Source organism: Cyanistes caeruleus, chromosome 18 (assembly GCF_971803275.1).
Source record: "Cyanistes caeruleus chromosome 18, bCyaCae1.hap1.1, whole genome shotgun sequence".
Lineage (NCBI taxonomy): Eukaryota > Metazoa > Chordata > Aves > Passeriformes > Paridae > Cyanistes > Cyanistes caeruleus.
Window position 1 is genome coordinate 4,106,294 of NC_141718.1, and position 14,947 is coordinate 4,121,240.

The window sequence follows — 14,947 nt, forward strand, 5'->3', positions numbered from 1 at the left end:
TTAAATTTCCCTCTCCGGAGCTGTCCAGCCCCGAGCATGCGCGGCCCGGGCCGGGGTCAGCGCCGGGGCAGGGCCGGGCAGAGCCGCCCCCGCCCCCGGTGCCCCCGCCCCGCAGCACCGGCCCGGGCAGGGCGGGCGGCGCGTCCCAGCGGAGAGCAGCGAATAAAAAGGGGAGGGGGAGCGCCCAGATTAACCCAACTTTGTGCAACTTTCCGGAGGGAGGAGGGGGCGGGATCCGCCCGTTCAAACAGGCACCGGCGGGAGGAGAGCGGAGCGGGGGAGCCGGAGCGCAACGCCCCGTGCCCGGTACCGATGCTCGGTGCCCGGTACCCGATGCCCGGTACCCGGTACCCGATGCCCGGTACCCGATGCCCGGTACCGATGCTCGGTGCCCGATGCTCAGTCCCCGCTGCCCCGCTCGGCGCTGCGGGAAGCGGAGCGGAGGCAGCGGCCGGAGCCGTCTGTCCCCTCCTGTCCCCTCCTGTCCCCTCCTGTCCCCTCCTGTCCCCGCCGGTGCCGGGGTGGCCGCGGGAGCGGGAACGGAGCCGGGACAGCCCCGGGCAGGCAGCGCCTGTTTTGAGCCTCAGAGCTGCGGGAGGTGAGGGATGAGGATGGGAGGGATGAGGATGGGAGGGATGAGGATGGGAGGGATGGGGACAGGACGGATGGGGACGGGAGGATGCTGAGACCCTGGCACAGGGTGCTCAGGGCAGCTGTGGCTGCCCCTGGATCCCTGGAAGTGCCCAAGGCCAGGTTGGATGACGTTTGGAGCAATCTGGTAGAAGAAAGTGAATCATTCACTCTGAGCACCGTAATTCGGCCTCGTCTTTCGCCAGAGGCTTTTAAAGCGTGGTTGAGCCATCAGAGAGTGAAGTCTGATGATAATGACACAAATCTGGGACAGTGTTACCTCCAAGGACCAGAGAGACGTGGATCAAACACCCGAGCCAAGGCCAGACCAGCAGAGATCCAGCCCCAGAAAATATTGACTTGGGCTGTCCAGGTCTTTTCTTGCAACCAGATTTTATTTCCTATAAGCCCATTATCAAAACAGGGGTCAACCTTCTCTGCCATGGAAGTGGCCTTTGAGTAGAGTCAGTTTGAGGTCTGGGATGACACCGAGCCCTTTGGGCTCTGCACAGCAAAGCTGAGATGTGGAAATCCTCCCAATATCCTTGCACAACAAAAACCCACAAGATCCATGATAAATGTATTTCCTTGTGCTTGCCAGTTTGCCACAGAGTATGGAGGGGATGAAATGTGAAGGCAGATCCACTTTTTTTCTGCTCTTAATGAGAATCTGTTCACTTTGATGAGCATCAAATCTCTCTCTGTTAATTGCTGTCAATAGAAGTGGAGATTAATCAATACTTCTATGAATCAATGCCTTTATCAGGCACCTCTGGAGAAATGAAATAAGAGGAAAAGTCACAGTACTGGCAGAGCCTCAGGCATGGAGTTTGCACAGTCGCAAGCGTTCCCTTAATTACAGGCTGCATTAATTAATGTTGGGCTGTAACTTATTAAAAGGTCATCTCAGAGTCGTCACATCCTTAAAAACTTAAAAAAACACTTTAAAAAATGCGCTCCCGTGGCTGAATATTTGCAGGAGGGGCGAGGATAAAACAAAACGTTCCTTCCAGATCTCCTTGGAGCCTGCTCAAGACATTGTGCTGAGCTTTCTCCCTGGCTGCTTTCCTTGCAGGAACACATTCCATAGGCTGGTTTTCCCTCTCAGGTGATTTGCAAACCTTGGAAGGGCAGGATTGCACCAGGAGGGGAGCAAAAGGTGGCTCCTGCTCCGTTTGCTCACTGGGGGAGCTTAACCTGCAACGGGGAGGGATAAAGGGCTTGGCTCTCCAAACAGGAGCAAGTTCCAACAAGGAAAATTCCAGTTAATTGGTGCAAGGAGCGTTTTCACAATGGGGGAAGTCTGACACTGCAATGGGAGGTTTGGAATCCCTTGGAGGTGCTGGAGTTGGACAGGACAGAGGAGCTTGGGAGGGACCTTAAAGCTCATCTTGTTTCAGCCCCTTCCACAGCGCAGGGAGCTGCTGCTGTTCCGTGTCCCACCAGGCCAGCTCCAAGCTGGAGTTCCAGAACTGCAGCCTGATGGTTGGACTTTAAAAAAATAAAAAGGTTTTTAACTTGTTTTCGGTGTTTTCTCACCAGTTCCTGGCAGGAGAAATGATGCTGTCCATGGGAATGGCATGGAAAGGATTATTGGGGTGTATTTTCTCCTGGTATCCATCAGCTATGTTTATTTCTGTGATTTAAAATACAAGAACACAAGAGAGGAACAATTTCTCCATTTGTATTTGTAGTTATCTTTATTTCAGTTAAGGAGCAGTTCAAATCCACCTGTCACAACTGAAGTTATTTTTACAGTATTCCATTTATTCCTGTTATTTTTACAGGTATTTCCATTGATCCAATTTCTGTCTGATTTATTTGGTGGCGTGAAAAATCACATACAGCCTTTAAATTAACATTGTTCAGCAATTAACTTCTTTCTTTCTTTGGACCAACAACTTTGTAGTGAACAAATAATGCAACACAACAATAGAGGTAAAATAGGGATTTGTTTTTCAAAGGCATTCACTTTCTTGTGTGTGAATTTCTCCTAAAATATCTTTCATTTCTATAGATTTTCTTGTAAATGGTAGGAATTTCTTTTTGAATGACAAACTGAATTCATTTTACTACCAGCTGAGGTCATCATAAAACAAGTTTGGTTTATTTTCCACACTCTCCACTGCTTCAGGAGAAAAGCAGGAGGGGGGGAAAAAAAAGCAAGAGAGAGTTGAGAAACCTTCAAAAGCAGAGATTGATGAGAACTCTGTGGAGATTTTGGTGACCTCTGTGTCAGGCTGGAAAATCAAAATATTTCTCCCACCTCAGGCAGTTTGGGACCTGTGGTTTTTGTGGTGAACCCAGAATGGTTGAAAAGCAGCTTCATGTTTATTCATCATGGTTTTTTGTGAAAGGACATCGGTGTGTCCTGACCCTGGATCTTCCTTCTCCTCACTTGGCTTATTTTTTCTGATTATGGTTTTCATCCCTCTCCTCCTGAGCATCTAAAACATCTGGGGAAAAAACTGATGTGAATTCAGCTCTGAAAACATTTAGTGCTTCTCAGAGAGGAATAATTTCCTTGCACACTTCGAACCAGCTTAGTTTTATGGGAAAAACTGGATTTTGGAGCTTTTTTGATTTATTTTTTTTATTTATTCAGTTTATTTTTTTCCCCCCAGTCCCCTCTCTGCAGAAGTGAAATATTCACATTTTAAACTTCATCACTCAGATTCTCAGTCCCTGATGGAGATGGGAATTTGGTTACAGTTCATCCCTTTTCCAGTCCCCAGCTTTGGGGTTGTACCTCACCCCCAGAAATAAAAAAGCAGCTCTTCCCATTACCCACAGGCTCTTTTCCCAGGATTTGTGCATTCATATGGGAATGAAAATGTGCAAATGGATTCTGTCCAAGCCACTGGAAACACAGGAAACTCTACAAGCTCCCTCCTTTTATCCCCTCGCAAAAGCACTGACCGTTTGTTTTATTTCGGGATACTGTATCCTAACAAATTATCCTTAAAAATCATTTGGTGTGAAATTGCAGATTAATCCCACCGGGATGGGGGTTTAGCCCTCGTCTGGCCACTCGGGAGCACACAGATGGTGGCTGGGAGTGTGACAAAAGGCACAATCCCTGATTACATGCATGGATGTAACGGACAGAAAGCTTTTCCTCATGGCCAAGGTGAGGAAAACACCGGAGGTCCCAGAGCCTGGCTCCTGCTGGGAGAGCTGTCCTGGAAAATCTGCCCTGGAAAAGTTTTGCACTATCTCCCAAACAAAGAGAAACCTGCTCTGACTCCCTTTAAAATCAGATTTTTACACCCGTTAGTACTTTCCTTATTCATTTTTTCCGTGTTGTTTTGTTTTATTGCATCTTTAGGTGGCAAACACCAACAAACGGGGATTCCTTTCGGAGTCTGGCAGCTTCCCAAAATTAATTCTGTCTATCCCACAGGGAAAATGTTGTCCTGCTCGTGAAGTGCTGGAAGTCTGGCCTGGAAGAAATTAATCTTTATCCTCGTGAAATGGCGTTGGTGCCCTGCACAGCCCTGAAATTCCAACTGCCAGCTGAGCTCCTCTCTGATTTTAATGTGAAATTGCTCTTATTTAGGAACAGAATCCACTCTGCTGCTTGTTCCTGGTGGGAATTCAGGTGTGTGAGTACAATGACCCATCCCTGGAAGAAGGTTTAAGTCTCATCCAACCCAAACCATTCTGGGATTCCATGATTTTCCTGGAAAAATGGGCCTGGGGCTTCTAAATGCCCCTCAACAGAAATCCTGCAGAGCCAGGATTGTTTGTGCTTTAAGAGCTGGCAGAACCCCAAACCCAACCCACAAAGACACACAAAACCTGACAATATATTTATTTTTTAGCCAGTTAAACTTAAGCTTAGCACAATTTTTACCTCTGTGAGTGAACTACAAGAATATTTTGCCCTGATTTATGTCCAGTCTGGGGAAAAATGAGTTTATGGGTGCTATAATTGTGCAGTGGTTATTATATGAAGCAATGAAATTAGAACAAATCCATGTATTATGTCATCATAGAATTAATACTTTTATTTTGCATTTAGGGCATGAAATAAATACTTCTGAATTATTTTTTTTCCCCAAAAACAGAGGGATATCAATATGTTGTTGGCTGACAGACGTAATTCCTAATTTAGTTTGTCATTGGAAGAGACAGCTTCAGCCCCAGAGCACACAAAATTGTCACTTCTGATTTCTTTATTGCTCTTTTGTAGCCTGTGGTTTATTTACAGCCACATTTTTTTTTTTTTTTTTTTTTTTTTTTTTTTTTTTAATTTACAGCCACATTTATTTATTTATTGTGCAGAGAATCCTGTGTAGGTCTCACCTCTTCCTTCATCACAGTAATGAGCTTTTCCTTAATTAATATCCCTCCTTGTTTCAGCCAATCCCCATGGATTGTGTCATGCAGATAATGGCAGTCAGTGCTTTTTTTTGTCTCTGTGCATGAAAAGTTTTTTCTCTTTGCAGGTGAAAAGGAAAGAAGCAAAAAAAAAATGAGATTTTGGAGCTCTTTGCTTCCATCTTTGGGCAAACACAACTTTTTGTTGTAGGAGCAATGAATTTTGAGTGACTACGGAAATATTTTGGGGAATTCATCCCTGAGGGCTCAGCTGGAGGCACAGCTCATGGAAAAACCCAACAACAACTTTCAGAGAGCCCATCCTGCTCCCCAGCGAGGGAATTCCGTGGGCACAGGGACAGGGATGGCCTGAGGATCCCACTCTGGCCGTGTTTAAATTGATATTTCTTACACAAAACCACAGAGAATGCCAAAGTCTGGTTTGGAAATGTTGCAGAACTCAAAACTCCCAATGACATCAGGGTTTTCAACCACGACTGAAGATGCTCAAGAAGAACACTCTTCAAGGTTAGTGGAGTGTTGATAACAAACACACCATCTTTTCTTTTTATTTCTGCAATATTTTCACAGCCACACTATATCACAAATAAAAAATAGCACCCACAGGATGTCAGAGTAAAATCCAAATGTGTGCAGCCCAAATTCGGCCTGATAAATCCTTTCAGAAGGTTTGATTTCCATTTTCCTCCTGGTTTCTGTAAATCTTTGGTGAATATTGGTTCTACCCAGGCATTTCCTGCCAGGCATTCCAGGGTGGTGGGCGTTCTCAGGGATTCCTGGATCTGAGGATTTCTGTAACTGTTCCTGGGTGGAAGCATCCATCAGAACCCAGCAGTGACCATTCCTTTGGAGCCAGTGAGCGAAGAGAAGCCTGTGAGTATTTTTCTGAGGTTTTTAAGAGTGAGAAGTTAAGATCCCTTGTCTTTATAAGGCTGCCACCAAATTAACATAACCCAGAAATCGTCAGCTCCATTATGAGCAGCTTTTCCTGCTCCCTCAGCAGCTCTGCCCTCATCAACCCCACGATTTAGGGAATATTGTTTCCTGCTTCCATGGCACACAAGTCTAATTAAACCATTTCTGCACCTTCCCTGGCCATAACTCTTCATTCCAGTAATTAGAAGACACCCCAGTACAGAACACGCTGCTTCATCAGCTTTTAGGCTACGAGACTTAAAACTAACATTTTCAAAAGCATTTCATGGTTTGAAAGAATGGTCAATTAACCTTCAGTTTCCTGGGGGGAACCCTGCAAAGAACTGTCAACAGTTCAGTTTAGAGAGATTTGTCCAGTGACCTACAAGGCCACGAAGTTCACGAATGCATGGAATGGTGTCATCATGGATTTGTTCCCTGGGTTACTGTCACAAGAGAAAAACTGATTTTTCTGCTACAGTAACAAGTGACCAAGGGGCGACAAGGACGACCCCGGTGCTTCCTTGGGCTCCTGGGCAAAACCAGGGCCACTCAGAAGGAAAAAAAACCAAAACCCTGGTATCTTCAGGATGAATTATGTGTCTCTTTCTCTTCCTCCCATAAGGTTCTTTTTTAATCAGGGGCTGGGGGATTCCTCTGCTGCCTGCTGGGTTTCTTTGTATTTGGAATTTTCTGCAAACAGCAGCATAAGATGAACGTCTGACGATTGTGCTGGTGACAGTCTTCAGATTTAAGTGATAGCAACATCTCGGTCTTTATAGCAAATTAAGGGTTTTCTGTGGAGCGCTGGGGATTGATCTGGGGATGCACCTGCTGGAGGAACCTGTTCTGAGCCTGCCTCACCATGAATTGATTTTATTGTGAGATTCCGAAGGAAACCAGAGTCTGCTCCTGGCCATTGGAGGTAAAACAATCTCTGGCTTCATGAGGGAGGAAGAATTAGCCATAAATAAAATTGTCTTCTACGTAGGGTTTGATACAAAATTCGAATCTTTGGCTTTGCTTTTACTTCAGTGCTCTGTAAAAACAGGGGTTTACTCCCATTTCAGAAGCTGCACGGAAAAATTGATTTTGTTTTCTTCTACTCATCATCAAAACATTTTCCTTGGCCAACCTTACACATCCCTACATTAAATCTGATTTTTCTGGCTTTTCTCATTTTGCCACACCCAAGGTCAGGGTCGTTGCTCCATGACTGGAACTGTCTCCATTATAGTTTAAAACATTTCAGTTGATTCTGTGTAGTGCTCCAAACTTAAGATTTTAAGATATGAAGTAATCAGAAGGGTTTTCTTAAGGAAAAATCCTTGTACTTAGAGAATCCTGGAATGGTTTGGGTTGGAAGGGATCTTAAATCTCATCCAGTTCCACCCCCTGCCGTGGGCAGGGACACCTTCCACTAGCCCAGGTTGCTCCAAGCCTTGTCCAGCCTGGCCTTGGGCACTCCCAGGGGTGGGGAATTGTACTCACACACCTGAATTCCCACCAGGAGCACACAGTCGTGGGTTCTAGGAGCAGTTTTTGTGCTGAGATCAAATATCAGAGTTCTCCAGATCCCAAGTGCTGCATGACAGGAGCTGGATATCCTTCAGAGGAAACGGAGACATCTGTACGGGGATTTTTTGAAACCAGAGCACACCTCAGGCTGGTAATTGAAACTTAGTCCCTGTTTTTTCTGAGTTTTACACGGAGCTGTGCCTCAGGCTCCAAAGCTCTTCCTGGCTGTGGTGATTCCCATTCATCCGGGCAAGTCAGGAATTCCCTCAGACCTGGGCTGAGGATCTGTCAGAGCCTTCAGACCTGATAAAACCCTGCAGGAAGGGAATAACACTGGTGCTGTGTATTGCCAGTGACCCTTTGCTGCATTTTAGCAGCGACACATTTGTCACTCTGTGTCCCCTCATGAGGCTCTTGGTGAGGGAGAAGGGAAGGACGAGGAGAAACAACGGCTCCAATTAGAAATTTGCCCATTGTTTTTTCAGAACAGCTGGGGGAGAAGCCCAGACCCTGACCCATTCCTCCCCTCCTCAGAAGCCCCAGAGCAGAGATTTAAATTCAAAGCATGACTTTGCAGGCTGGGCTGCACAGGGGGGAGGGGAGCAGCGATGATGAGGAGCCGCGGGCGCGGTGCACGAGCAGCGCCTTGGGCACGGAGAGAGATATCATTAGATTAAAAAAGTGTCTTCCCACACAAACAAAAGGAGAGGCTGGCTGGGAGCGTCTTTTGCCCAACACGAGCTCCAGAGGCACTGCTGGGACAGGCAAGGCCCTGTTTCTGCAGTGCCCGGAGCGTGGACACGCACGGAATGAGCCACACGGGCCCGAGGCCTGCGCCTCCCTCCCCACTCAGGATCAATTACTCATCCAAAATGACAGCCACTGTCTGCTGACCAAGAGTTGTCACCCATTTGTGCTTCCTCAGGGGTGAATGCTTTTGCTTCTGAGCTGGTCTGACTGCTCTGCTGTGCTTTTAGAAGGAAAAGTTGGCAAATTTTTATTGCCCGAAGGAGTCAGTTCATCACACGGAACGTCTCGCTTGGTTTCTTGTCACATTCCTACTTCAACACTTTGGTTTCTCTCTACATTCAAATCATCATTGCTGATGGGGTTATTTTTTAGAAATAAAAGCTCAGTGGTTTTGCTACAATTTTTTGCCTCAGGAGAATGTTGATCCTGCTTAACTCTTTGGAATATGAAGTCGGGCCCTTCTTTTTCGAGTTCCCCCTTTAGCCCTGCCAAACAGGTTTAACCTTTATTTGTTCTATATTTGGTTTCAGAATGGGCAGTTTAATGCTCAGACGAATTTCAATATACGGGGATGCAACAGGAAAAACAACAAAAATAAAAGAATCTGTTGGGGTTATTCATGTGCTTTTGGATTTGATTTACTTCCTACTTCCTTATTTAATAACCAGGTTCCTTAAGACTCCTTAAGCTTGACTGACCCGTGTTTTGTTGGCGGGTCTATTCCACTGACCCCTGCCAAGACCCCTGCCCCAGTTCGTCTATCAGACAAAAATGAATCTATTCCAGGAGCTATCACTTCCCATTATCTCTAATTGAGCCTGACAGTTGGAGACAGGCCTCATTATTTTTAATTGGGCCCTATAGTTCTAGAGTTAAATTAAACACAATTTAATGCAGATAGCTCATCTACATCGCTATGACAGAGTCAAATTGTATTTTAAGTTTAATGGAACAACAGGGTTTGTTTGCAGGCTTTGCTTTTTGCAGAGTGTTGCTGCTTTGAGCTTTGTGTTGTGTAAAACCTGCCTGGGGTGTGAGGACACGTCTGTTAATTAGAACCTGACCTAGCCCTGCACCTGTTGGACCTTTTCTCTCCACTTTTAGACCAAAAATCCAGATGTGGGCCCAGGGTGGTGATGAACAACTCTTTAATCAACCCAGACTGCCTGTGAGAGCTTCATATGGTTCAGGTAGTTTTAAACAGATTTGCAGGGGTGTCATGCAAACAGAGAAACTGCTGAAAGTTTTCCCCAAATTCCTGTGGGATATTTTATCCAGAATTTAAAGGGAAGATACCTCTCAACACCTCAGCTTGGGCATTTTTCCTGCTCCCTTCAGAGCTTTTTTCTGCCACAAAGGAACATTTTTATCACTATCAGTGGGGCTTTTCTGTGAAGACACCTCTGGATAAAGAAGGGATTGAACCACCCTGGTGCTGTAAATATTATAAATGTTCTTGTCTTGGATTTTCTTAGGGAAGGAACATTCCAGTCCGTTCTAAGGAAGGAGTTGTCTCACCCTTCTGGTGGTTTTCAGCCACACAGGAGTTGGAAAATCAGTTTGCTAAACCATTCCCTGTGCTCTTTCTTTGAGTCAGCTGTGGGCTGCTAGACCAAGTCATTTGTTATTGGATCTTTAACTTTGCCTGAGTTCTCAAAGCAAGTTAATCCATCACAAAACTCTTTGGATTACTCATGGAACCAAGATCCCTAATTACAGAATGCTTTGATTAAATATTGGATTTTCCTTTGCACAGGTGAGGTTAAACACTTGTTTCAAAGGACATTTCCTTTGATATGTTTGTATTTTCTGTACTTTTCTCCTTGCTTAAAAGTCAAATAAACAAACTACAGCACTTCTCCCACGAGCAGTAACACATCCAATGTGTCTTGAGGAATCCAAGACAAGAATCCTTCAGTTTGGAGCAGCGGGATTTCTACTCTTCTTAATAGTTCGGGCAGTTTGCATTAGTAATTATATACTGTGCGTTTAATTAATAGACACTTAATCATGGAAATTCTGTGACATCAAGCCTGGAGGCTGGGATTATCCTGGAGAAAATGAGCAAGGATTTCCCAATGTTTGAACAGTCCCTGCTCCTTCCTAACTGCTCTCCTTGGCAGCAGCCACCCTCCCCAGCCCAAGGTCAGCCGTGCCTCACTTCTCCTGCCTCTGGCATCTCTTCTGGAGCAGGGAATTCCTGCAGCCTGGAGAATCTCCTGGATGAGTCCTTTGCTGCCTGTTCATGCTGGATCTCCAGCTTTTCTCCTGGCATCACTTTTGCTGGACACAGGGATTGTCCTGAAGAAAATGAGCAAGGATTACCCAATGGATTTTTTTCAGCCCAACCTCTCACTTTAAAGTTGATGTGATGGCACCTCTAGGATGATTTTTTCCATGCCCACAGCCAGCCTGGAAATGCTAGTCCAGCTCGACAGCACCAACTGCATGAACTTCCCAGCTTTTGCACTCATTAGGTGTTTTTGTTGGCTTTATCCCAAGGCTGGCAGAACCCCCCTCCTTCCCTGGCCCTGCAGGAGGTCCCTGCTGGGACAGCCTAAAATCCCAGGAGATACAAGAGCTCTGTCATGTGCTGTTGTCCTTTTGATTGAACTTGTAGAGAAAAGGCCTTTGTCCAGTCTGTGGCCAGGGAGCAGCACACTCCCAAAATTACAGCCCAGATTTAGTGACCTGTGTGAGGAGTGAGACTGAAAGGGGTTTATTACAGCTTTCCACGCCTCTATGTATCAGTATTTGGGATTTATGACAGCTTTCCACGATCCCACGGGGCTACATTTGGGATTTGAATGGCTCTTGCACATCAGCATTTAGGCCTTGCTGGGAATACTCCCTGCAGCCACACAAGGGGGAGGAAGGATTGTCAGCCACATCGTGGATGGGAAGTTTTGGGGGGGTGTTTTTTGGGGGAAGATTGTGGTGAGGGAGACTGGAGTGGTTTGGATGCTGGGTTTTATACATGTACTTGTTCTGTACAGCATTTTTTGGGGAAATTCGCTCCAGAACTAAAGGGTTTCAATGTTCCCACCCCCCTTCTGTTTCTGGCAGAGGAACACAAGTTAACAAAAACATCACTCCTGTATTTGTTGTAGTAATTAACTCCTAGAAGTTCCAGCTACCCAGTCAGGGAGGGCACAGCATTGCTGCCTCCCTGAAGTTCTGTCTGCATGTTTTCCTGTTAGAAAGAAACCTTAAATCCTCATCCTGAGAAATTCACCCCAATTTCAAGTGCAGACAGAAGGATTTTAAGAGTTCACATTTCCCTGATTCCTCGTTTGCTTTGTGAATATGAACTTTAAGTGGGATAAATTCACGATGGCCTGTGCCACACCATCTTGCTGCTACATGAAGCTCATGGATTATTGTGGCTGTTCTGGATTGATCCCAAAATCCCAGAACCACTGAGGGTGGAAAAGACCTTCCAGACCATCTAGTCCAACCTGTTTGGGCTCTAACTGCAATGTAAAAATCTCAAATTCCAACCTTCCAATGACAGAATTTCCTCGTGTGTGACTGCTCTATTCCAGAGGTGCTGCAGGGTTTGGAGAGGCTCATGGAGAGCAGGTTGTGGTTTTCATGTATTTTACCAGGATCAAATTATCTAAATTATCTCCTGTTCCCTCTGTGTTGTTTTGAGGTGGGGTTTTTTGGTTGTTTTTTTTTTTTTTGTCTGCTTTGTTTTTGTTTCCTCTCAACCAGCTCGAGCAAGAATGTGGGTTAGAAACAAAAGATGTCGAGGATTTAATTTAGCCAGACAAAAAATACTCTTTTCAAATGTTAAAACAGGCTGAAAGAGAGGTCTGAGGGCTGGTTTGAAAGGACAGGACTTTGTTCCCAGTGCTGTTCCCAGCAGTGATGGGAGACACTCGGATCCTGAGCTGATGGATCTGCCCTCTGCTGCCTCCTAATAAAGCTAATCTGCTTTATTCTTTAATTAATATATACATTTATATTATATCATATAACTCACTGGCCAGCTTGCAGTTACCTGGAGAAGAGCTTAAAAAAATGTAAACAAAAATATTTGGGAATTTTAAACAGCAGTTAGAGGAGGGCTATTTTTTGCTTGGAATGTTTGGAATTACTGAGATCAGGGGTGAATAATTGATAATAATTTTAACCCAAGCAAGAATTCCATTAAATATGAACAAGAGGAGGCTGGACATGTGGTAAAGGATTTCTCTTTCCCTTTTGACTGCAACCAATCCCTTTGGATCTGGTCACTGAAGACACCTGGCAATGAAATGGGTGTGTGAAAGAGGAGGAAACCAGATATTATGTTACTTAAAAGTCATTCATCATGTCACAGGAAGGCAGGAATCTGAACTGCTGCAATAAATAATCGCTGAAGGTGATCTCTGTACACAAAGGAGCTGTGACAGGGAGCCACTGCCAGCTGCTGAAATGTCCCTCTGACAGCAGGAGCTGGGGCTGTGCTGGAGTGAAGGCCAGGGAGAACAGGACACAGGGAAATGATTTCCTGGGAGCCATCCCATGAGCTGTCCATAGAAATGAGCTCCCTGATTTTGCTGGAGGAAAGCAGGATTGTGGGTTCAGGTCTCAAGCCTGAGTTGCAAGGAGTGCTTGAAGAGCTCCACGTGTCCCTCACAACACCCTGGCTCCAGCCACAAAGCTGTCATTTTGCATTCCTCAGCAAAGAACAACATTTCTGCCTCACTTCTAATTCCATGCTTGGTTTCTCTGTGCTTTCTTCGTGGAAAGGGTGGTCAGGCCTTGGCAGGGGCTGCCCAGGGAGGTTTGGGGTCCCCATCCCTGGAGGTGTCCAAGGAATGCCTGGATGTGACAGTGCTGGGGGCAAGGTCAGGACTCAATCTTGGATGTCTTTCCCAAGCCAAAAGATTTCACAATTCCCACTCTGTGCAAAGCAATTCCTCAGCATTCCCTGAGTAATCCCCTTTCCACTGATGGCATGGAAAGATCTCTTGGGGATTTTATTTTAGCTGGTGACAACTTCCAGTTGTAATTGTGTGAGAGAGAGCAGAGCTGTTCTGGTGGACAGGGTAACACCTTCTTGGCATGTCCAGGTGGACAAGGCATGTCCATGGCACATCCAGCAGTCCAGACCAGCTCACTGAAAAGATCCTCCTCATCCGTCTAACCAGACAGGGACTTTGGGATCTTCTGTCAGCAAAAGAAAGGATTGGGTGGGATAAATTGGACCTACCTGGAGAGTCAGAGTGGCCACGAGCACCCTTTGTTTTCCATCTCTTGTAACTCTCAGTGACACCCTCAGCTCTGCTCCAATACATCCCTAAATGAATTAATGAGTTTCCCTCAGTGTTTCTTCCCCAAAGTCAATAACACACATTTATATGCTTTTCATCTCTGTATTACACCATCTCCTATTAATTTCTCTGTTTTCCTCTCCAGGAAGGCGTCCAGGATCTAAACTGAGTGGCTTGGCAGCGTTGACCTGCATTTCCCAGTTCACCCCTGGGATTTTTACCTGAAAATTTTGGCGCTGCTCAGTCCTGTAAGTGCTCCCTGCACTTCCGAGCTCAAGCACCCACAGCAGCGCGTCCCCACGCTCCAGAGGCACCAGGCAATGAATGGGATAAATCCTGAATGAATTTAATGAATATTTTCCCTGCTGAAGCTGCTGTAGGGTGTAGTTTTTCACCTGCTGATGCTGAGTGAGGCTGGCGAGGTGCAGGTGGAGCAGCCTCTCCCCAGATCTGGTTACACCACGTCAGGACCCCGGGGGAGGAAAAAGGCAGAATTCAATATATTCATGTGAGAGTGGAGCCCTCATCCTCCACATGAGCTTTATTCCAATTTCTGCAGGGTAAATCCGTACCCACCCTGGGCCCTGTCCCGGTGAGGTGGAGAGATCCCAGAGGCTGCAGCAATGCAGGGAAACTGCTAAAATTGCCTCTGTGGGTTGGAATCACATGAAAGATTCATGTGGAGTCTTAGCACCTGCTCCTCCTTTGTGGGATATCTGCACTGTTAATTTTTAAGCACGTCTTAGCCTGGGGAAGGGAGATCCTATAACCAAGGCAATATACATTATTAACCTTAAAGCTCCCAGCTCGAGGCAGCTCCTCGGCCACTCTGGGTTCTGAAGGAGAAGCTGAGCACCCACCACCTGCTCTGTGCTGGCATCAAACTGGGATGGCTCCAGCTCAATACACCCAAAATACACCCTCCTGAATTTGGGTAGTTTGTAATTAACACACAACGCTCCCACCGACTCCTCAAGGATCCCAGGTGCAACCTAATCTCGAGGAAGATACAGTTTCTAGTTCTTATCTTGGAAAAGTGGCCACTAAGTGGATGCAAGTGCCATAGGCCCAAGTCCCTGGTCCCAGTAAATTATTAAAGGTGCTCAATTCGGGTGAGGACATCGTCCCTGCCCGGCTGCCCAGAGTTCCGAGGGACCTTACCCAGGTTCAAAGCCCCTGGTGAATGGTTTCCCTGGAATAATTGGTAACAGCAGCCAGGATGGACACCCAGGTAACTTCAATTATCGTGGCTCTAGTGGGAGATGCATTAACAGAGAGATTTATTCCATGGGGCGTTTCCTGCAGGGGGTTGGAACTGAAGGGTTTTTAAGGTCCCTTTCAACTCAATCACTCCGAGATTTTATGATTTCTATTATCTGTATTAGTATGTATTTGAGTGGTGCATTTCTATAGGTTAAATGATGGGATAATGATCTGAAAATCATATTTTTATAAAGCACACAACTGATGCGATTCGGTCACAAATATCAGAACTCATTTCCCAAACTTCCTGGTGCAGAAATATA

At 45.9% G+C, this 14,947-nt stretch overlaps 1 protein-coding gene and 2 long non-coding RNA genes across 3 annotated transcripts in view; 2 read left to right on the plus strand and 1 right to left on the minus strand.

Annotated features, from left to right (window-relative positions):
• The first annotated feature begins 390 nt into the window (after positions 1–390).
• LOC111936447 (uncharacterized) lies at positions 391–6,894 on the plus strand. Its single transcript, XR_002868150.2, has 3 exons — positions 391–598; positions 4,034–4,231; positions 5,082–6,894. It is a non-coding gene; the product is annotated as an uncharacterized LOC111936447 (long non-coding RNA).
• On the minus strand, positions 5,487–13,447 carry LOC147649885 (uncharacterized). Its single transcript, XR_015277838.1, has 2 exons — positions 13,361–13,447; positions 5,487–10,458 (listed from the first exon to the last, which is right to left on the minus strand). It is a non-coding gene; the product is annotated as an uncharacterized LOC147649885 (long non-coding RNA).
• Positions 7,379–14,947, plus strand: part of MYO1H (myosin IH) — a 36,692-nt gene continuing 29,123 nt past the window's right edge. Inside the window, exons 1-2 of the mRNA XM_086856421.1 lie at positions 7,379–7,558; positions 13,567–13,669. The gene's annotated coding sequence lies outside the window, so the exon portion shown is untranslated. The remainder of the gene's footprint in view (positions 7,559–13,566; positions 13,670–14,947) is intronic.